General features: G+C 35.0%; 1 protein-coding gene across 1 annotated transcript in view; it reads left to right on the forward strand.

The window, feature by feature from the left end:
* The first annotated feature begins 3,150 nt into the window (after window positions 1-3,150).
* Window positions 3,151-24,107, forward strand: part of LOC127731837 (uncharacterized) — a 395,646-nt gene continuing 374,689 nt past the window's right edge. Inside the window, exons 1-2 of the mRNA XM_052240678.1 lie at window positions 3,151-3,251; window positions 11,241-11,295. The gene's annotated coding sequence lies outside the window, so the exon portion shown is untranslated. The remainder of the gene's footprint in view (window positions 3,252-11,240; window positions 11,296-24,107) is intronic.

The following is a 24,107-nucleotide window of genomic DNA, read 5'->3' on the forward strand; positions in this document are numbered from 1 at the left end:
CATACTTCTCAGACCAAAGGACCCATACTACTCAGTAATTAAACCCATACTTCTCAGACCAAAGGACCCATTCTACTACTCAGTGTTTTAAACTATACTTCTCAGACCAATGGACCCATACTGCTCTGTGTTTTAACCCATACTTCTCAGACCAAAGGACCCATACTACTCAGTAATTAAACCCATACTTCTCAGACCAAAGGACCCATACTATTCAGTATTTTAACCCATACTTCTCAGACCAAAGGACCCATACTACTCAGTAATTAAACCCATACTTCTCAGACCAAAGGACCCATTCTACTACTCAGTGTTTTAAACTATACTTCTCAGACCAATGGACCCATACTGCTCTGTGTTTTAACCCATACTTCTCAGACCAAAGGACCCATACTATTCAGTGTTTTAACCTATACTTCTCAGACCAAAGGACCCATACTATTCAGTGTTTTAACCCATACTTATCAGACCAAAGGACCCATACTACTCAGTAATTAAACCCATACTTCTCAGACCAAAGGACCCATTCTACTACTCAGTGTTTTAAACTATACTTCTCAGACCAATGGACCCATACTGCTCTGTGTTTTAACCCATACTTCTCAGACCAAAGGACCCATACTACTCAGTGTTTTAACTCATACTTCTCAGACCAAAGGACCCATACTATTCAGTGTTTTAACCCATACTTCTCAGACCAAAGGACCCATACTATTCAGTGTTTTAACCCATACTTCTCAGACCAAAGGACCCATACTACTCAGTAATTTAACCCATACTTCTCAGACCAAAGGACCCATACTACTACTCAGTGTTTTAAACTATACTTCTCAGACCAATGGACCCATACTGCTCTGTTGTTTAACCCATACTTCTCAGACCAAAGGACCCATACTACTCAGTGTTTTAAACTATACTTCTCAGACCAAAGGACCCATTCTACTCAGTGTTTTAACCCATACTTCTCAGACCAAAGGACCCATACTACTCAGTGTTTTAACCTGTACTTCTCAGACCAATGAACCCATACTTATGATACTACTCAGTGTTTTAACCCATACTTCTCAGACCAAAGGACCCATACTACTCAGTGTCTAACCTATACTTCTCAGACCAAAGGACCCATACATATGATACTACTCAGTGTTTTAACCCATACTTCTCAGACCAAAGGACCCATACTACTCAGTGTTTTATCCCATACTTCTCAGACCAAAGGACCTATACTACTCAGTGTTTTAACCTATACTTCTCAGACCAAAGGACACATACTAATGATACTACTCAGTGTTTTAACCCATACTTCTCAGACCAAAGGACCCATACTACTCAGTGTGTTAACCAATACTTCTCAGACCAAAGGACCCATACTACTCAGTGTTTTAACCCATACTTCTCAGATTAAAGTACCCATACTACTCAGTGTTTGAACCTATACTTCTCAGACTAAAGGACCCATACTACTCAGTGTTTTAACCTATACTTATCAGACCAAAGGATCCATACTACTCAGTGTTTTAACTTATACTTCTCAGACCAAAGGACCCATACTACTCAGTGTTTTAACCTATACTTCTCAGACCAAAGGACACATACTAATGATACTACTCAGTGTTTTAACCCATACTTCTCAGACCAAAGGACCCATACTACTCAGTGTGTTAACCCATACTTCTCAGACCAAAGGACCCATACTACTCAGTGTGTTAACCAATACCTCTCAGACCAAAGGACCCATACTACTCAGTGTGTTAACCAATACTTCTCAGACCAAAGGACCCATACTACTCAGTGTTTTAACCCATACTTCTCAGACCAAAGGACCCACACTATTCAGTGTTTTAACCTATACTTCTCAGACCAAAGGACCCATACTACTCAGTAATTTAACCCATACTTGTCAGACCAAAGGACCCATACTACTACTCAGTGTTTTAAACTATACTTCTCAGACCAATGGACCCATACTGCTCTGTGTTTTAACCCATACTTCCCAGACCAAAGGACCCATACTACTCAGTGTTTTAAACTATACTTCTTAGACCAAAGGACCCATACTACGCAGTGTTTAACCCATACTTCTCAGACCAAAGGACCCATACTATTCAGTGTTTTAACCCATACTTCTCAGACGAAAGGACCCATACTACTCAGTGTTTTAACCCATACTTCTCAGACCAAAGGACCCATACTACTCAGTGTTTTAACCCATACTTCTTAGACCAAAGGACCCATACTACTCAGAGTCTTTTTTACCTATAGCTCTCAGATCAACATACCCATACTATTCACATCAACGGACCCAAACTACTAAGACCAACGGACCCATAACTACACATCTTAACGTGCATATACTCACATCAAAGGAAATCTACTCAGATCATTGGACCCATGCTACATATCAACGGACTCATACTACTTAGATAAACGGACACATACTACTAAGATCAACGGACCCATACTACTCATCTCAACGGGCATATACTCATCTCAACGGTCATCTACTCAGATCATTGGAACAATGCTACTCTGTTAATCAGATACTCTGTTCTTCGGAACCATTCTACTCAGATCATCAAACCATTATTAATCAGATCATTGGACCCATGTTACACAGATAAACAGGACCCATACTAATTAGATAAACGGACCCATATTACTAAGATCAACGGACCCATACTACTCAGAGCAAAATAAAAATAAAGAATAGAGAATAATGGGTTGCTAAAATATAAAGAAAAGAGAAAAATGGGTTTCTCAGAGAATAATAGGTTTTTAATTTTTTTATCGATACAACTTCATACTCAATTTTCTTTATACTCTCATTATTATGCCATGATTATGTGCTTAACACTCCAGCCTTTCACTTTGAGATAAGTGCAGAGTGATAAAAATTAATGAATGCAGCTTCCTCCCACTGCTCCCTCCATTTTTAACAACTCCTTCCCTTGAAATTTAAATAAGAAATAAGATGACTCAAATGTTTGTGTTATTTCGCAAAGGTTCACGTTATAACGCTAACATAGGAAGAAACACAAAAAAAATTGCATGGCGCTTATACGTTTCCGCACTAAACTCTATTAAAGTTGATCTTTTGTTATCGGTTCAATAAACATATATTGCATTGCATTGATTGGTATTGTATTACATACTAGATACCCGTATGTAGAAATGACTTGTCGACAATCGGTAATGTTTATAAAGGAAACGAAAATGGAAATTCTTTTTAACCAAGAGGACTATTTCTAAAGGTAATTTTAGTTAGTTCTGTTAAATATATATATGTATATTATATAATATGACAGTTGTTTTCCATTCGTTTGATGTGTTTGATGTGCTTGAGCTTTTGATTTTGCCATTTGATAAGGGACTTTCCGATTTGAATTTTCCTTGGAGTTCGGTATTTTTGTTATTCTACTTTTCATTATTCAGACAGTAATATAAGTATAGTAAAATCTATATTTGTGTATTACATTAAATGACCTTTATGAAAAGAAAATAATATTGTAGATTTTCGTGAACATGGGCGGGGCATATCAGGGATGCATCTTATGTTGAAAAATATGTTTTTAGTTCTTTTTTTTTATAATTTTTGACAGCCTACTTTTTTAATATACTCCTCCGTATCTTCCCCCCTTTATGAAAGTCTTGGATCTGCCACTGGTGAAAGATATCATAGGTTTCACGTATATATGCCCCCTTTTAGGACCTCATTCTGAAATATAAGAAGACAACTTTTCAAGTTACTATTTTACCAAGTTTATTAATTCAATTCATAGTAAACCAAATAGAAAAGCTGGACTTCATAATACAAACTTGCTAAGCCTTGTAAGATGCACATATTTACTAGTTTAAAATAAACTTAAAATTATGTCTTACAGGTTTTTCAATCGTCTTTGTTTATCGCCCCGTAAATGATTTGTAATAGCTATCAGTGCTCTTTCAATGGACAGCTAACAAAGGTAAATCTATTTAAAGGTCCATCTAACAAAGAATTAAACATAACTTCCTTCAATGATTCATTGTACACGCAAATCTACCATTGATTATACCATTTGAATGATCCAGTCAGGTGGCCTAGACATAAATTATTTTCCTGAATGTGACCTACCGAATTAGACTTATTACCGGATTTGTACTAACATGAGCAACACGACGAGTGACACATGTGGAGCAGGATCTGCTTACCCTTCCGGAGCTCCCGAGATCACCCCTAGTTTTTTGTGGGGTTCGTGTTGTCTTTAGTTTTCTATGTCGTGTTTTGTGTACTATTATTTGTCTGTTGGTCTTTTTCTTTTTTATACATGCATGGCGTTGTCAGTTTGTTTTCAACTTATGAGTTTGAATGTCCCTCTGGTATCTTTCTCCTCTCTTTTATTGATTTATTTTCTCTGCATGACAACACCTACACTAAAACAACAAATAAAACATTCGACACAAATCATTCGTCTTTTTCTGAGGTATATTTAAAAATTATTAAAAAAAGTAAACAACATTGACATGACATAGTAGCAGGCGCCTTCCGGAATGTCATTGAACTTATAGACAGGACATTTTTTTGCCCTCCCCCTTATTTCAAAATCCGTTATTTTTTGTTTTCTTTTAATTGTAATTATTTTTTGTGTTTTTCTGTGTAATACTTCCATAAATTTACTACAAACAAAATTTTTTTTTTACCATTAACAATCAATTGCAAATTTATTATCGACAGTGGTCACTGATAATTTATTTGTATTTATAAGTATTGCCGATTGACAACCAAATGTCAGATTTTTTTCTTCATTTTGTCTATGTGATCTTCATACTGCAAAGCAAGTTATTTTTTGGTATGCAACATTTTTCGTTTTCTTTCAAGAAAACTGTTCACATGATCATATTTAGTACTAGTACATTGGACAATTCAGAATCATTTTATATCTTTAAAGGGGTGGATGTATTTTTCTGAGGGATATCAAAAGTCATTTCTTAAATTAGGCCCGATTGGCTCATAATATACCTCTGAAGTGTGCCCATTTTTGTTTCTGATGGTTTTTTTTGTTGTCTTAACATGTAAAATTGAGGAATTGCTGGCACAATTTGGCATTTGAGGGGTTTAAAACAAGGCATGTGAGAGATTGAAATGTGCCTGAAATTTTTCTTAGGGGGTCTTTGACAAGGTATAATCACCTCGGCTTTTCATATATTCAACGGAAAGTCCCATTACGAATTGTAAAAGGAAAATTGTTTCTATGCAGCCTTTTTGTTTACCATATAAGACTATGGAGCAGTCAATATACAAGACTCGGAGCGGGCCCAGGATTTTTCAAAAGAGGGGGCGGCGTTATTTCAGAAAACGGAATCTATCTACTACCGACAAGCGGAAATAGACCCTATCGCTATTTAGGAATCTGCGACACTTGCAGGTGCTGATCCACTGAGCCATTTTTAAAAGGGGGTTCCCAACCCAGGATAAAAAAAGGGGGGTTCCAATTATATGTCCCCATTCAAATGCATTGATCGTCAAAAAAAAGGGGGATTCCAACCCACGGGCCGTAACCCACCCTGGATCCGCCACTGACTTGAACTGTTGACGTCATACAACAATCACGTTACCTTTGTGGCGCTAGACATTTTCTATTGTCACGTCAAAATTTTTACGGGAATACGATGTCCAGTAATGACGGACAAAAAGCGATAAGTTGTATTAGAGCGGAACTTTTTTTAACGATTTTTTGTGAAAAAAATCATTTAAATCGTGAGAAACAATGAGAAAATTTTTGAAGATCAAAGTGCAGCGTACGTCCTCTACGTATCCCTGGATCAACCGGTACGACTGCAACCTGTCTGCTAGTCCCAGCTGTCTGACTTATAATTTTATCATTAAAAATTCCGGAAACAAGTCCTGAAACGAGTTGTATATTATGCGCATATAGATATTAGTTTCCCGCCGCCTGTCAAAGAATGTTTCCTGTTACGATTGTGAAAGGAAATGGTAAAAATAGACGGTTTTTGTCGATTATACTCAAAGATGCATATACAATATGTTGTGAATACACAAAGAAGTATGTTAAAATAAAACGTGCAAGTTGAAATGTTGGTCCAGTGAAATATAATATCATTGACAACCCTGGGTAGGTGTACTCCAGCAACAAAAGCCACAGCTTACTCCACATTAGTAAGACCAACTCTGCAATATGCTTCCCCGGTATGGGATCCTCACCAAATTATCATCATACGTGACATAGAGCAGGTACAGAGTCAGAGACGAGCAGCTCGATTTATTTATAGTTGCATGACAACTATCCTCCTGGAGAGGGGTTCTTATTGTCGAGTTGCAAATTGCGAGTTAAAAAAGTCGAGTTGCAAGTTACGAAAGTCGAGTTGCGAGTTACAAAAGTCAAGTTGCCGGAGGCGGATTTAGGGGGGGGGGGGGCAGGCGGCCGGCCCCCCTTTTCTGTGAAAAATTTTGTTGATTATATAAGGAATCACTGGAGCATGACTGGAGTGGGCCCCCTCTTAGGCAGTCAGTGGGCCCCCACTTATGAAAATTTCTGGATCCGCCACTGGTTGAGAGTTACGAAGGTCGAGTTGCGAGTATATATATATATTTTCCTGAATAAAAATTGTTTTGTGTTTTTTTCATCAATTTGATGATTAATTATTAAATGTTAATTATGTACAAATGTATGGTTACTGCTAATTGGTATTTATACACAGCTAAATTTGGTATTATTGTTGTGTGTTTACCCAAGATTATCTCTGATCACCATGATAAACTACAGAAAACATGTTCATTGGTTTTGTCATTTGAAACCAGTGGTTCAAATCATATATTTGTTCCCACATACAAAGCAGACTTTTTATAAGCCTAATAGGGAAAATAACGGCAATATTCACAAAACATTGTCTCTGGTTTATCATCAGCAACAGCCGACCTTGCCCTGGGAATCTTTTTGTCCATGACACTATAAATGTTCTTTTCAGCTTTTCCCGGTTGTATTTGTCATTTTTTGGGATGAATTTTCAGCCCCTTCATCTACCGTTTTTTGTTTTGAAACTGACCATTAGTTCCTGGGGTGTCCGTACTAAAATATTTCAAATATTTTGTTGCATGGTTTAGTGCTTAACAGCTGTCCGACATGACAGGTCAATATCGATCAATGCATCATATACCCCCACTGGCCCAAAACCGTCACCGGTAATTGAAAATCTCAGCATAAGCAATGTACAATACCCCCTGTACTGAGAAATCAATATTGAAAGTACAGGATTTGCAATCAATACATGATACCGGTCCACCCAGAGTTATTTGTTCTATTTTAAAACATGGACAAAATCAGTTCAAATTCTTGAAAATCCCGGATGACGTAATTGAATCTGATTGGCTAAGATAGAATAGTGATGAGGGGATTTTCCACTTTCTATTTTGGAAACGCCAAGAATTTTTTGTTACTAGTCCGTCGGGCATATTGGGTTACAAGTTTTGATTACCCGAAGCATAAATGCTGTAGCCCCGGGCGTCGGGCTATTGGATTTTTTAACCCATGTTTGATGTAAATACTGCATGCATTTAGCTTGGTATGAGTAAAACATTGAAGATTTCAAAAGAAAAACACGAAAGATAATTGATTTTAACAACTTGGCCCCTTTGATCTCACTTTATTTTGAAACAATGAAAAAAAAAATTATATCACAACACTAACCAAAACATAATTTAAGATTTATTCAGCACAAAAAAAAAAACAACTTGAGAATCTCACTTTATTTTGAAACAATGAAAACATAAATTTATAGCAATACACTAACCAAAAGATGATTAAGATTTATTCAACACAAAAACAAACGTCAGAATCTCACTTTATTTAGAAACAATGATTTTTTTTATATAGAAATACACTAACCAAAACATGATTAAGATTTATTCAACACAAACAAATGTTGTCAGAATCTCACTTTATTTTGAAACAATGAACAAAAAAAATATTTACAGCAATACACTTACCAAAACTCGATTACAAAATTATTAAACACTAAACCAATAAAAAGGGTGCGAAAGTGAAAGGGGGCGAACGTGAATGGGCGTGAAGGTGTTTTTGGGCGAACGGACCCGGATTCGGGCCACCAATGGGTCTTCAACACTGCGAGAAATCCCACACCCAGAGGCAGCCTGGAGCAGGCCCCGGAACACAATGTAACTAAATAAAGGAAATGACGCCATTCTATGCTCCGAAACATATAGCTGAACCAAAATTAAAAAAATATACAAGACAAACAAAGGCTAGAGGTTCCTGACTTAGGACAGACGCAAAAAGGCGGCGGGGTTAGACAGGTTTTATGAGCGCTCAACCTTCCCTCTTCACCTCTAGCCAATGTAGACATATATAACTTAAACGTCCACAATTTTGAGTGTCACTGCCAGAGAGTAAATTTTGGGGTCCCTAACAAATATTGCCTCTGCAGCTGCCCCAAAGGGCCCACTCCTAACGAAATCTGCAGAAGGGGTCTTCTACATATATGTACTATAATTTAGTTGCTATCTCCCTTTATGTTTAATATAAGTTGCTAGCTATGAAATTTAATAATAAACTACTATTTCAAAAGGCTATCTGCTTCTTCAGAAAATAACCATACTTTATATATGTCAACAATGTATTAGTTTGTGATTAGATCTAGTTTAAGGTGAACCACTAGTGGTTGGTCAATGATATTTGGCCCTGCCCCCTCAGTCATAGTCTATTGACTTTGAATCTTTTGCTTAGTTTACATGTATTAGTTTGTGATTAGGTCAGTTTATGGGGAACCACTAGTGGTAAGTCAATGATATTTAGTATGCAGTTGTATAAGCACTGGTACATCTCATTTCCATGGAGATTATTTGGCTCCGCCCCCTCAGTCATGGTTTATTGACTTTAAAACTTTTGCTTAGTTTACATGTATTAGTTTGTGATTAGGTCAGTTCAAGGGGAACCACTATTTATTCTCAGCTCTTTTGAAAATCCTCCTCCCCTTCTGTGTCTGGAGCGATTTTGTTATACATGTTATTTGGCTACCCTCAGATAATCATTCAGTACACAGAATCTGAAATGGGATTTAGTGTAAAACCCATACCACAAGCTATAAAAGACAGACATAAGAAAATGTAAAACAATTCACATGAGAAAACCCAACATCATAATTTATTGTTTTTTAGCCAAACCTGGCCTGAAGGGCCAAGTGAGCTTTTCTCATCACTTGGCGTCCGTCGTCGTTTTCGTCATCGTCCGTCGTCGTTAGCTTTTTACAAAAATCTTCTCCTCTGAAACCACTGGGCCAAATTTAACCAAACTTGGCCACAATCATCATTAGGGTATCTAGTTTAAAAAATGTGTCCGATGACCCCGCCAACCAACCAAGATGGCCACCATGGCTAAAAATAGAACATAGGGGTAAAATGTAGATTTTGGCTTATATCTCTGAAACCTAAGCATTTAGAGCAAATCTGACATAGGGTAAAACTGATTATCAGGTCAAGATCTATCTGCCCTGAAATTTTCAGACAAATCTGACAACCTGTTGTTGGGTTGCTGCCCCTGAATTGGTAATTTTAAGGAAATTTTGCAGTTTTTGGTTATTATCTTGAATATTATTATAGATAGAGATAAACTGTAAACAGCAATAATGTTCAGCAAAGTAAGATCTACAAATAAGTTGTCATAACCAAAATTGTCAGTCAACCCCTTTAGGAGTTATTGCCCTTAATAGTCAATTTTTAACAATTTTTTGTAAATTTTTGTAATCTTTTACAAAAATCTTCTTCTCTGAAACTACTGAGACAAATTTAACCATACTTGGCCATAATCATTATTAGGGTATCTAGTTTAAAAAAAATTATAATGACCCCGCCTTCCGACTATCATGGCCGACTTGGTTAAAAATAGAACATAGGGGTAAAATGCAGTTTTTGATTTATATCTCTGAAACTAAAGCATTTAGAGCAAATCTGACGGTAGCAAAAATGTTCATCAGATTTAGATATATCTGCCCTGAAATTTTCAGACGAATCCGACAACCCGTTGTTGGGTTGCTGCCCCTGAGTTAGTAATTTTACAAAAATTTTGCAGTTTTTTGTTATTATCTTAGATATCATTATAATATCTAATATCTAATACTATTAATTATGATTTTAACCTTATTTTACATGATTTCCAAAGCATCAGTAAATACAGGTGAGCGACACAGGCTCTTGAGAGCCTCTAATTAGTTTTAACAGATGTAGAAGACGTTGACTGGTGGAGCATTGACTTTTGATTTGTCAAAATTGTCATATGCTTATTCAAAAAGTGCACTCAACACAGCAGCTTGAGGAAGATTTGTAAATAAAAAAACTGTAACGTAAGGCATTCTTGAGATAAATCTGAGGAGTTTAGACTGAAAAGGAATTAATAAACAGTGATATGTTTATCGTCTTTCAGGTAAACATACCACATTTGTAGCCAGGAAGTGAGATGCAGACAAAGTTCCCCCTTTGTGAAAAACAAAAATATAATTAACCCCTTATAAAGTGGAAATTCAGATTAAAAAGTTTGACTATTAACATTTGAGCGGCATGACCAAAACGACTCCATTAGAGAATAGTCTGGCTAATAACAGGCTTTCAAGTACCAAGTCAGGAATATGACAGTTGTTTTCCATTCGTTTATTATCACAAAACACAGATCAAGTTTGAATTTTGATGGCGTCACTTTTTCTGTTCTAGAGTTATGCCCCTTTACAAATGGAAAAATTTCTGAAATTTTCATTCCGTTCTATAACTTTAGTTTGACTCAACTAAATGTTATGAAACTTATGCACAATGCTTATTAGGGCTTTTCCAGAATTAATTGTATGGGGGGGGGGGGGGGGGGGGGGGGGGGGGGGTTGGAAGGCACTTTTATTTAAATTTGATGGGTGGTGGTTATTTAAGAAAGATTGCTTGAACAACAATTAAAAATTTTTGCATGGTGGGGTCAAATAAAAAGTGCATTCCGACTTATGTCCCTTCATAACATTATATATGCAAGCAGGGGCATCGTCTGTGTCCCATGGACACATTCCCCATTTATTTCAAACTATTATGAATTAATTTTTTAAAACTTTTACACTGAGCTTTGTATGGAACTATGAAAGGTTTAGACCTCTTTTTTTTTTTCATTTAATGACAATTATATAAAAATTCAGAGAAAGTTAACAAATATTTAAACAGATGTGATGTAAACTGAAATTGAGCTATTTTATAATTTCAGTTTGAAGATCTATTTGTATTCATCTATTCAAGGTCGTGTCAATTTATAACTATAGGTAAGTGAACATAATAGTCAAATTGAATTGGAACGATTAATAATTTAGTTTATCAAAAAAACTACAATGTTCATGTGAATATTAAAATTCTAAAAGGGGAGATAATCAAGAACTAGCTGCATGGTTCATTCTAGTAAGTAGCATTACACCAGTTCAGTGCTTTTTAATTCTTTTTTAACAGTATTAACACTTTTCACTCTGCAACTTCTATACAAAAATAACATGAAGTAATTACATATTTAATTTCATTTAAGAGTAAAAAGCTAATAAAACATTGCAATCATTAAAATAGGAATTGTATATAACAATAGAGTTGTTAACTAAGAAATCAGCTGTATGAATGAAAGATGGGAGGGAGATAGTGTTCTCACTAAGGCAGTCAATGAGTCATGGATTCATGAAAATTGGTCTGGACTCATCATTTTCAAAACTGATGATTCTAAAGATGCATAAGGATCATAAAATATTGTATCAACTAAGCACGCATATCATCATATCATTTTATAGCAAATTTAAAAAAAAGAATAATCAAATTTGATATCATTTCCTTTCTCTATTTTATCATGAAGACAAACAATAATTATGTAGCAATAGAATTTCATCTCGCTGTTGAAATCACCATGGTCATAAATGAAGGTTCGCTGGACTTGCCTTCAGAAGTCCTTTGTCAGAATCCTAGGAGGTCTATGTCAAATCAGACAGCAACCAATCAATGAGAGATGTCAAAATGGTATTCAAAGAGTCTTTATTACATGTTATTATTTCTACTTCAATACAAACATTTATATTTCCAGATTGAACATCTATTATTGATATTTATTTATAGACCCTTGTCCAGTCAATGTGATCCTCGTCCAGTCAATGTGACCCTCGTCTAGTCAATGTGACCCTCGTCCAGTCAATGTGACCCTCGTCCAGTCAATGTGACCCTCGTCCAGTCAATGTGACCCTCGTCCAGTCAATGTGACCCTTGTCCAGTCAATGTGATCCTCGTCCAGTCAAGATGTTATTATAGGTCAGTGTACATTATTTGTGAACTATATATATCCCTCTGATAAAACATTTATAATGGAAAATCCCTTTATTATCAGATTTAAAAAAAAAAGGTTTATACTTGATTTAAAAGCGGCATTGGATGAAATTGCTTAGGTCTTTTCCAGAATTATTTGAATGGGAGTGGCGTGGGTGGGAGAGTGGGGACTTTTATTCAAATTTGATGCGTGGTGGTTATTTTAGACTTTACAATTTTATAATTAAAGTAATCAATTAAAATTTTATGCATGGCAGTGATAATAAAAAAGTACATTCCTATGACCTATCCCCCTGCCAACCAACATGGCCAACATGGCTCAAAATAGAATTTATGGGTAGAATGCAAGTTTTGTCTATTATCTTGAAAACTGTATAGTCAACATGTTTGTCTGGCAGGATTTTCAGACCTTGATCTTATTTTCATGGTTCATTGGTCAGAATTAAGTTTTTGTGGTTTGATCAGGTTATCAGATACTATAAGCAATAGATCAGCTGTATTTTGGTTTATGGTATGCTTGTAAGGTAAACATGTTTGTCTATCCACATGGTTTATATGACCGTTACCTTATTTTCATGGTTCATTGGTCAGAATTAAGTTTTTGTGGTTTGGTCAGGTTCTCAGATACTATAAGCAATAGATCAGCTGTATTTTCCTTTATGGTATATGTTTGTAAGGTAAACATGTTTGTCTATCAACATGGTTTATATGACCGTTACCTTATTTTCATGGTTCATTCATCAATGTTTATATTTCATGGTTATATAAAAATAAGGAGATGTGGTTTGATTTTACATATTTTACAAATCTTGGAAAATTATATAAATGCAAAGTTTTTAGTATTTGTTAGTTGGTATTATCATTTGATATAAAAATAAAGAGATGTAGTATGATTGCCAATGAGACAACTATCTGCCAAAGTAAAAAAATAAGGAGATGTGGTATGATTGCAAATGAGACAACTATCCGCCAAAGTAAAAATAAGGAGATGTAGTATGATTGCCATTGAGACAACTATCCGCCAAAATAAAAATAAGGAGATGTAGTATGATTGCCATTGAGACAAATATCCGCCAAAATGAAGATAACGAGAGGTGGTATGGTTGCCAATGAAAACTATCCGCCAAAGTAAAAATAAGGAGATGTGGTATGATTGCCAATGAGACAACTATCCGCCAAAGTAAAAACAAGGAGATGTGGTATGGTTGCCAATGAGAACTATCCGCCAAAGTAAAAAAAATAGATGTGGTATGATTGCCAGTGAGACAACTATCTGCCAAAGTAAACATAAGAAGATGTCGTAATGGTATGATTGCCAATGAGAACTATCCACCAAAGTTAAAATAAGGAGATGTGGTTTGATTGCCAATGAGACAAATATTGGCCAAAATTAAAATAAGGAGATGTAGTATGATTGCCAATGAGAAAACTATCTGCCAAAGTAAACATAAGGAGATGTGGTATGATTGCCAATAAGACAACTATCTGCCAAAGTAAAAATAAGGAGATGTGGTATGATTGCCAATGAGACAACTATCTGCCAAAGTAAACATAAGGAGATGTGGTATGATTGCCAATGAGACAACTATCTGCCAAAGTAAACATAAGGAGATGTGGTATGATTGTCAATGAGAACTATCCACCAAAGTAAAAATAAGGAGATGTGGTATGATTGCCAATGGAACTATTCGCCAGAGTAAAAATAAGGAGATGTGGTATGATTGCCAATGAGAACTATCTGTCAAAGTAAAAATAAGAAGATCTGCCATAGTAAAAATAAGGAGATGTGGTATGATTGCCAATGAGAACTATCTGTCAAAGTAAAAATAAGAAGATCTGCCATAGTAAAAATAAGGAGATGTGGTATGATTGCCAATGAGAACTATCCGTCAAAGTCAAAATAAGAAGAACGGCCATAGTAAAAATAAGGAGATGTGGTATGATTGCCAATGAGAACTATCCACCAAAGTCAAAATAAGGAGATGTGGTATGATTGCCAATGAGAACTAGCCACCAAAATAAAAATAAGGAGATGTGGTATGATAGCCAATGAGACAAATATTGGCCAAAATTAAAATAAGGAGATGTGGTATAATTGCCAATGAAACAACTTTCCGCAAAGTAAAAAATTAGGAGATGTGGTATAATTAGGGCCCCCGCTGAATGGCAGACGCCCTATAGTGATCAGTCTGTCCGTCCATAACAAATTGTGTCCTCTCTATATCTAGAGAACGGTTATGATTTCAAAGTTTATACTTGACATGTATATTAATCGATACCAGAGAGTGTGTCATAATGTCTTGGAAATACAAGGTTATAAATAGTTGCGAGAAGTCACGTGACAAATCATTTAATCATTTAGACATTTTCGAACAAAATGAGTCCGTTTCACTTTGGTGTCACGTCTTCCAAGAGAAAGCCTGAAGATTATGAACGGTCTTCAACCACAGGCACTTGTTTCTATCCATAGGAAGGTCGACTATCCATAGATATAGAAGGATATTCAACTTTCCCATGGATAGAAACAAGTGCCTGTGTCTTCAACGTCTTCAAAAGAAATCAAATAAAGATCTCACTAAAGACCAAAAATGCGATCGTGAAAAACGGGAACGGACATTTAAGCCCCACAGGAAAATCAATTGACCGTGGCTATATTTTGATGAATCAACTGGTCTAATGTCATGCACATACTGCCAGAAGTTCCCCTGCCATTCAGAAAAAGAAAGTGCACTTGTAAGGGGAACACAAAATCTTAAAATAGCCCAAAAAAAATATACGAAGTGACACCCCAGCATTTATCTTGTTTAAAGCAGTGGATCCATGAAAGTGACCCAAATTTTAAGTCTAATTATGACTAAAGATTAATTGTCAGACACTAAACTTGGACAATGTATTCTCAAGCAGAATGTAAGCCTGATCAGTTAAATAGATATAAGGTTCTTTTCAACACTGCATACAGTATTGCAAAAAAGGGAAATCCTTCAGTGACGATGAATTTATTCTTGAAATCCAGTGCAAAAATGGTGTTGATGTGTAAGCAGTACTTCAATATTGAAGGCTGTAAACTGTTTATTCACTGGATAGCCCATTTAGGCATTATATGAGAAACGATACATCACATGCAGTTCAAATATCACTACAAACTGCTCCGAGTCTGAAAAGACCAGTTTTTGTGCTCAACCAGTAAAGTCAAGCACACATTTTACTCGACTAGTCTCGACATTGTCTCGACAGTACTTAACTGGACTTAATTGTACTCGACTAGGTCTCGACTTTACTTAATTAGTCTGATACAGTACTTGATGATCTTGGTGTAGTCTGAAATGGTCTCGACCAAGGCTCGACCAGTCTCAACCAGTCTCGACCTGTCTCGACTAGTCTGGACCTTCAAATTTAGTCTTCACTGGTGTAAATCAGCTCATCTAACTAAATTATATATAGATCTTACAAAATACCAGTCTATTTGGTAGTTTGATTCATTGCTGTGAAATGAAAGAATTTAATTAATAGGTAAAAAAAAAGATTAAATTCAGATAGGCATCTTTAATTTTTTTTATAACTTTTTCAAATCAACTTGGATTTTCATCAAACGATGAAGCTATCTTAGTAATATATTGATCTTACTGAATCCCAGGTCATTATGTAGTTTGATGTATTGCTGTCAAATTTAAGAATTAAATTAATCTAGGTCCAAAAAGCTAGGATTTGCAGTTCAGACAAAATAGAGATAGTACACTTTAATTTTTTTTATAACTTTTTCAAATCAACTAGGATTTTCATCAAACTATACAGCTATCTTAGTAATATATTGATCTTACTGAATCATAGGTCATTATGTAGTTAGGTGTGTTGCTGTCAAATTTAAGGATTAAATTAATCTAGGTAAAAAAAGCTTGAATTTGCAGTTCGGACTATATTCAGATAGTACACTTTAATTCTTATTATAACTTTTTCAAATCAACTTAGATTTTCATCTAACTATATGTACAGCTACCTTGGTAATATATTAATCTTACTGAATCCCAGGTTGTTAAGAAGTTTGGTGTATTGCTGTCAAATTTAAGAATTAAATTAATCCAGGTCCAAAAAGCTAGGATTTGAAGTTCAGACAAAATAGAGATAGTACACTTTAATTTTTTTTATAACTTTTTCAAATCAACTAGGATTTTCATCAAACTATACAGCTATCTTAGTAATATATTGATCTTACTGAATCATAGGTCATTATGTAGTTTGGTGTATTGCCAAAGAGACAACTATCTTCCAAAGTAAAAATAAGGAGATGTGGTATGATTGCAATTGCCAATGAGACAACTATCCGCCAACAGTCAGGGGACTTATTGAAATAAGTGATTTTTAAATCACTTATTTAAGTAGCAAATTCGAAGTTTTGTCACAAATTGTGATTTTGTAGTTTTACCAAAATTTTAAACACATAGGTTTAGATAATATCTTTTCATTAGTAAAATTGAAAAAAATGAACTTTTTGCTTCTTTTAAGCAGCAAGGTTTATGCCTATGATGCAATCATTTAGCTGCAAATTCTATTTTAGTTGAAAAAATGCTATAAAAATGGCTTTACATAATGAATGTATTTTTCCTGTAAAATTCAAGGTTTCATCTTATAGATATGTAATAAAATTCTACTGTTCGCGATCAAAATTTCACTGTTCGGGGGTGTTAAAATTAGTGGGGGTTATTAAAATAATGATACTTAAAGAAGTGATTTTTGGAAGGAAATTGAGGTATGATACTTAAACAAGTGATTTGTATGTCATTATTCTAGATTTAGTACAAGGTCATCACCTGACATGACCCGGTCATCCTATCAACACAGATGTTGGTTCTGATAATTTTAGCAACATAATTAGTCCCTGGATCATTAGTATTCTATATTTAAAGCTACAATAAAATTAAATCACTTAGTCTAGTGATTAATTTGTACTACTTAAATAGGTGATTTTTAAAGAAAGACAACTCTTACTTCCAACCTTTATGGACATAATGTTACTTGAATCAGTGATTTAGAAAATCACTCATTTAAGTAAGTCCCCTGACTGGCCAAAGAAAAAATAAGGAGATGTGGTATGATTGCCAATGAGAACTATTTGCCAGAGTAAAAATAAGGAGATGTTGTATGATTGCCAATGAGACAACTATCCGCCAAAGGAAAAATAAGGAGATGTGGTATGATTGCCAATGAGAACTATTTGCCAGAGTAAAAATAAGGAGATGTGGTATGATTGCCAATGAGACAACTATCCGCCAAGTAAAAATAATAAGATGTGGTATGATTGCCAATGAGAACTATCCGCCAAAGTAAAAATATTAAAGAAGATCTGCTGTAGTAAAAATAAAGAGATGTGGTATGATTGCCAATGAGAACTATTCGCCAGAGTAAAAATAAGGAGATGTGGTATGATTGCCAATCAGAACTATTCGCCAGAGTAAAAATAAGGAGATGTGGTATGATTGGCAATGAGAAGTATCCGCCATAGTAAAAATAAGAAGATCTGCTATAGTAAAAATAAAGAGATGTGTTATGATTGCCAATGAGAACTATTTGCCAGAGTAAGAATAAGGAGATGTGGTATGATTGCCAATGGGAACTATTCGCCAGAGTAAAAATAAGGAGATGTGGTATGATTGCCAATGAGACAACTATCTTCTAAAGTAAAAATAAGGAAATGTGGTATGATTGCCAATGAGAACTATCCGTCAAAGTAAAAATAAGAAGATCTGCTATAGTAAAAATAAAGAGATGTGGTATGATTGCCAATGAGAACTATTTGCCAGAGTAAAAATAAGGCCATGTGGTATGATTGCCAATGAGAACTATCCACCAAAGTAAAAATAAGAAGATCTGCTATAGTAAAAATTAGATGTGGTATGATTGCCAATGAGACAACTATCTTCCAAAGTAAAAATAAGGAGATGTGGTATGATTGCCAATGAGAACTATTTGCCAGAGTAAAAATAAGGAGATGTGGTATGATTGCCAATGAGACAACTATTCGCCAGAGTAAAAATAAGGAGATGTGGTATGATTGCTAATGAGAACTATCCGCCAAAGTAAAAATAAGAAGATCTGCTATAGTAAAAATAAAGAGATGTGGTATGATTGCCAATGAGAACTATTTATTTGCCAGAGTAAAAATAAGGCGATGTGGTACGTATGATTGCCAATGAGAACTATCAGTCAGGGGTACTACTTGTACAAGTAATTTTTATTTACTTGAAGAACTCAATATTAATATACTTATATAAGTAAATTTGTAGGATACTTATACAAGTGTATTTTATTTACTTGTATAGGTTAAAAAAAATTGGGCTTAGTTATGTCCCTTAGACATTCAGATTTTTTTACTTATACAAGTAAAAAAGTCATCCTATCTTCTTTTCTTGAATTCTCAACACTTCTTTGCTCTAATAGAATTTTGATTGTCTTTCCTTTGCAGATGTCTTTACTAATTATTTCAGCGTAATTTCATGGACAATGAAAATCTCATTTGTCTGTTATCTTCAGAACACTGCTCATTTACAAGCCCCCAAGGGGCAAAATTGAAGGCCTTGCGCAAATACTTTAGATCTTTACGCAATCAGTTTCTTTGTTGAATTAATGAGATGAAACATTGAACTATAATAAAAAATTATGAGCTAACCTGAGAAAAATTGTTAAAGGCATGTTTTACATCTCAAAACTTGAGAATTTTTGTGGGATTGTAAAAAAAATTTACTTATACAAGTAAATTTTTGAGAAAATTAAGGGGAGATTATTCAAACATTATAATTAATATATATAAGTTTATTTTATTTACTTCTTCAAATAAATAAAGATTACTTGTACAAGTAGTACCCCTGACTGACTATCCACCAATGTAAAAATAAGAAGATCTGCTATAGTAAAAATAATATGTGGTATGATTGCCAATGAGACAACTATCTTCCAATTTAAAAATAAGGAGATGTGGTATGATTGCCAATGAGAACTATTTGCCAGAGTAAAAATAAGGAGATGTGGTATGATTGCCAATGAGAACTATTCGCCAGAGTAAAAATAAGGAGATGTGGTATGAGTGCCAATGAGACAACTATCCGCCAAGTAAAATTAAGGAGATGTGGTATAATTACAAAATGACAACTATCTTCCAAAATAAAAATAAGGAGATGTGGTATGATTGTCAATGAGAACTATCTGCCAAAGTAAAAATAAGGAGATGTTGTATGATTGCCAATTAGTAAGGTGCCCAATGTCCAAAAAGTCTTCTAGTTAACGAGTTTAAGTCAACGGATAACACACGGCTAATTGTTTTTGCAAATTATAGAAAAATCATTATATTTTACAATCATGATTGTCGTCGTAAGTTCCCATGGTGACGATTTTCCAAATTTTGTGTTTTTACAGGGTACCTCCAGATACTGTATTGTACATGGAATCTTTAACATGAAATTTAAAATTATTACGCTCTTTGTTGGTGGTTAAAATAGTACTTTTAATATAGTTTATACATTAAATATACGATATAACATAAGCGGAAAGTATTTAAGTGATTTTAGTGTAATTATTTCAGCATTTTAGGAAGACTAAAATTTTCCTAAGATATTTAATAGCCTAATTGACCCGGTAGATCTTATGAACCTGTAAGTGATATTTACCTACTCACAAAATCCAAACAATTTGACAGTGGTGATAATGACACTTTCTTTACCTGACTGTATATGTTTTTATCTGGATAATTTCATTTTTAAGTTTGATTTTATGTCTGCAATTTTTTCTTTTTATTGTAGCATATATCTTTTTAGTCCCCTACCAACGAAGTCGAAGGGGACTTTAGGTTTGCCGTCTGTCTGTCCGTCCGTCTGTCCATCCGTCAGTCCGGCAACTCAGCTTTCCACACTTTTTTTCTTCGTTCTTGAAGATATTGATTTGATATTTGGTGTATAGTTTTATCATGAAAAGTTATAGATCAAGTTCGAATTTTGTTCTGGTCTGATGATTTAGTCCAGAGTTATGGTCCATAAAAAAACTCCATAACTAATGTTAGAGTACTATGTTATTAAACCATATATCAATACAAAGGGAGATAACTCATTTTTTTAAAGACATTCTTTGGTAAATGGATTGAGGAATTTTGTGGCAGGTTTATATGTTATTTTGTATAAACTAATTTTCTGAATGCTACATGTATATATATATATTTTTTTAGCTCACCTGGCCCGAAGGGCCAAGTGAGCTTTTCTCATCACTTGGCGTCCGTCGTCCGTCGTTGTCGTCGTCGTCCGTCGTCGTTAGCTTTTTACAAAAATCTTCTCCTCTGAAACCACTGGGCCAAATTTAACCAAACTTGGCCACAATCATTATTAGGGTATCTAGTTTAAAAAATGTGTCCGATGACCCCGCCAACCAACAAAGATGACCGCCATGGCTAAAAATAGAACATATAGGTAAAATGTAGATTTTGGCTTATACCTCTGAAACCAAAGCATTTAGAGTGAATCTGACATAGGGTAAAACTGATTATCAGGTCAAGATCTATCTGCCCTGAAATATTCAGACAAATCTGACAACCTGTTGTTGGGTTGCTGCCCCTGAATTGGTAATTTTAAGGAAATTTTGCAGTTTTTGGTTATTATCTTGAATATTATTATATATAGAGATAAACTGTAAACAGCAATAATGTTCAGCAAAGTAAGATCTACAAATAAGTTGTCATGACCAAAATTGTCAGTGGACCCCTTTAGGAGTTATTGCCCTTAATCATGTTAATAGTCAATTTTTTACAATTTTTTGTAAATTTTTGTAATCTTTTACAAAAATCTTCTTCTCTGAAACAACTGAGACAAATTTAACCATACTTGGCCATAATCATTATTAGGGTATGTAGTTTAAAAAATTTGTCCGATGACCCCGCCTTCCAACCATCATGGCCGACTTGGTTAAAAATAGAACATAGGGATAAAATGCAGTTTTTGGTTTATATCTCTGAAACTAAAGCATTTAGAGCAAATCTGACAGGTTGCAAAAATGTTCATCAGATTTAGATTTATCTGCCCTGAAATTTTCAGACGAATCCGACAACCTGTTGTTGGGTTGCTGCCCCTGAGTTAGTAATTTTACAAAAATTTTGCAGTTTTTTGTTATTATCTTATACATCATTATAATATCTAATATCTAATACTATTAATTATGATTTTAACCTTATGTTACATGATTTCCAAAGCATCAGTAAATACAGGTGAGCGACACAGGCTCTTGAGAGCCTCTAGTTTGTGTAGGAAGCCAGAGTGCCTGGAGAGAACCACTGACCTTTGGTAGGAATACAGACATTCTAATGCAATTATTTTGTATCGAAGGTTCTGATTGGATGACAATAAGCGTAAAATTCTATTCTCCCTGTCTGTAACTAACGAAGCTGACATTTTGAATTCCGGAATGTATTGATATATAATTTCTCCAGTAATAAGCAAACAACTCATATTTTGCACCTAGAAATCTTATTTTTATCTAATTTTATTACATTCTGAAGCGGACAAGTAGCCAGAAAGCGCCAGATGTTTACATTTGATGCTGGAAGCATACCTATGATGTCACCTAGTTTAGGCGCCAAAGAAGATAACATCATTTTGCGGATTTTTCGTTAAATGAAAATTTACACTAAAAGAATGACTAAAATTGAATGATATGTTTAATTTGCATTAGAATGGAGATAACTGTATTGTATTTGAAGCTTTGCGGACGTCCATTGGTAGTTTTACTCTCGCAAATATCCATTTACCTGTCTGCGCTAAGCGTCGCCAGGTAAACTAAATTTGTGACAGTAAAACTACCGATGGACGTCCACAAAGCTTCAAATACAATACAGTTATCTCTAAAATCCAAGTCAATTGAGAATAGAGTTGAGCTCATCTGCCACATGTATATATATATATAACAAGTGGCATGATATATAACATATGAATAAATGATATGTGGGGATAATTTCAACGAGACAGCAGCCTAATGACAAAGATAATCATCAACAGACAATGCAACATACACCTTTTTTATGTGTCGCAAACGGAGAAAGGAGATCTAGTAACTGCTTAACTCTGTTCAGCATTCTGTATGTCCATTGATCTGTACAACTATCCTTCTATCAGTCCCTCTGTCCGTCAGTCTGTCCTTCCATAAATCCTTGGGTAGAAGATTGTCATCAAAGTTTTTTGGTTTCCTAGGAAAGGAATGCTTTTATATAAATTTGGTCTGCAGCTTGATAATGTAGAGTCATAGCCTGTTATTTATAACATCAGCCACGCAGCCACTTCCTATTTGCTGATATTTTGCAATTTTACAACACTCATTGTTAGTGTTTCCTGCAGCTTTTGAAAAGGGCAGGGTAATTTTTTTCTCAGAGGGCATTCTTAGCACGTTTGGCTACACTTTGGCACCCTTTGCATAGAGGACTACACTTTTAGGGCACTCTTTACATAGATATAAAGGCACTGTTATGGATAGAAATTTAATCGAAATATACCATTGTTTCATACTTACTGGTAAGAAATAAAGATATGTCAATAAGGTTGTTAATTCAATTCCTTTTTGTAATACAATTATCACTTCTAGACTCAGCTAATAGAATGTTGAGCATGTTCATTGTGCAACTGCCTCATTTCAACCAATAACTCCAGTTATAAACTTTAATACTGGATCACTGAGACTGATTGTCTAAGGATGTGTTGTGAAATTGGACTTTGCATGACCAAGAGCTCATGCAATGCATTGTTTTTTAGATGCACAAAAGAAGTGCCAAATATACCTTTTGGATTTCACGTTTATAACAATCAAAGCTACCTTGGCTCATAACAATTAATTTTACAAATAGTATAAGGATATTCAATGATTTGTATAGCAAGACTTGCTATACATAGTCTTGTGCTATTGATCTTTTTTTCCATCTAAATCTGTGTTTTTTGTTGTTATTTTTATTGAAACATTGTTGATTTTTGTCTCGCCTTGACGGAGTCAAAAAGCGAGACAAAGGTACCCCGGTATGCTGTTTTTGTCTTGCCTTGATGGAGTCCAAAAGTGAGACATAGGTATGCTGTTTTTGTCTCGCCTTGACTGAGTAAAAAAGCGAGACATAGGTATGCTGTTTCCAGCGTCTGCGGCGATGGCGTCAACAATGTATTAGTTTGTGATTAGGTCTAGTTCATGGTGATCCACAAGTGGTAGGTCAATGATATTTGGTATGCAGTTGTATTAGCATTGGCACATCTCATTACCATGGAGATTATTTGGCCCCGCCCCCTCAGTCAAGGTCTATTGACTTTGAAACTTTTCATAGTTTAAATGTATTAGTTTGTGATTAGGTCAATTTATGGGGAACCACTAGTGGTAGGTCAATGATATTTGGTATGCAGTTGTATTAGCATTGGCACATCTCATTACCATGGAGATCATTTGGCCCTGCCCCCTCAGTCAAGGTCTATTGACTTTGAAACTTTTCATAGTTTACATGTATTAGTTTGTGATTAGGTCAATTTATGGGGAACCACTAGTGGTAGGTCAGTGATATTTGGTATGCAGTTGTATAAGCATTGGCATATCTCATTTCCATGGAGATTATTTGGCTCCGCCCCCTTAGTCATGGTCTATAGACTTTGAAAATTTTACTAAGTTAACATGTATTAGTTTGTGATTAGGTCAGTTCAAGGGGAACCATTAGTGGTAGGCCAATGTTAATTTGTGTTCAGTTGTATAAGCATTAGCACATCTCATTTCCATGGAGAATATTTGGCCCCGC

The sequence above is a fragment of the Mytilus californianus genome, unplaced genomic scaffold (genome assembly GCF_021869535.1).
Source record: "Mytilus californianus isolate M0D057914Y unplaced genomic scaffold, xbMytCali1.0.p SCAF_21, whole genome shotgun sequence".
NCBI lineage: Eukaryota > Metazoa > Mollusca > Bivalvia > Mytilida > Mytilidae > Mytilus > Mytilus californianus.